The sequence below is a fragment of the Nematolebias whitei genome, chromosome 1, assembly GCF_014905685.2.
Source record: "Nematolebias whitei isolate Nwh7 chromosome 1, NemWhi1, whole genome shotgun sequence".
Taxonomy (NCBI): Eukaryota; Metazoa; Chordata; class Actinopteri; order Cyprinodontiformes; family Rivulidae; genus Nematolebias; species Nematolebias whitei.
In genome coordinates this window covers 41,338,558-41,339,151 of record NC_056498.1, presented here as the reverse complement: position 1 = coordinate 41,339,151, position 594 = coordinate 41,338,558, and positions in this window count along the sequence as shown.

The following is a 594-nucleotide window of genomic DNA, read 5'->3' as shown; positions in this document are numbered from 1 at the left end:
GTCACCACCACAAATTGTGGTTCAATTTACACATTTGCTCCATAAATCTGCCTCTCCCCTTTGGTAATGATTCATCTCAGGGTAGGGTTCACCGTCAGGTTTTTCCTGGTCTTTCATAATAAAAGCATGTCTGAGCCAAAGATTTGAATTCCAGTATTTCGTTTGAGCGCTGCTCTTCATAATACGAAGCAGAAGAAAACAGTGTGAGGCTGAACTGAACCGCTCATCAAAAGAAACTGTTCAGAAATAAAGGACAATGGAAGAGAACTGGGAGAGGTGGAAGAGAACTGGGAGAGGTGCAGGTATGCACTTGAAAGAAGAGGAATAAAAGTCAGTCGTAGTAAGACAGAGTCCATGTGTGAATGAGAGGGAGGAGGTGGAACAGTGAGGCTACAAGGAGCAGAGGTCACAAAGGTGCAGGACTTCAAGGACTTGGGGTCCACCAGGAACATGGGGAGTGTGGTAAAGAGGTGAAGAAGAGAGTCCAGGCAGGATGGAGTGATGGAGAAAAGTTTCAGGAGTGATTTGTGACAAAAGGGTGTCAGCAAAGGTCAAAGGAAAAGTTTACAAGACAGTGGTGAGACCAGCTCTGTT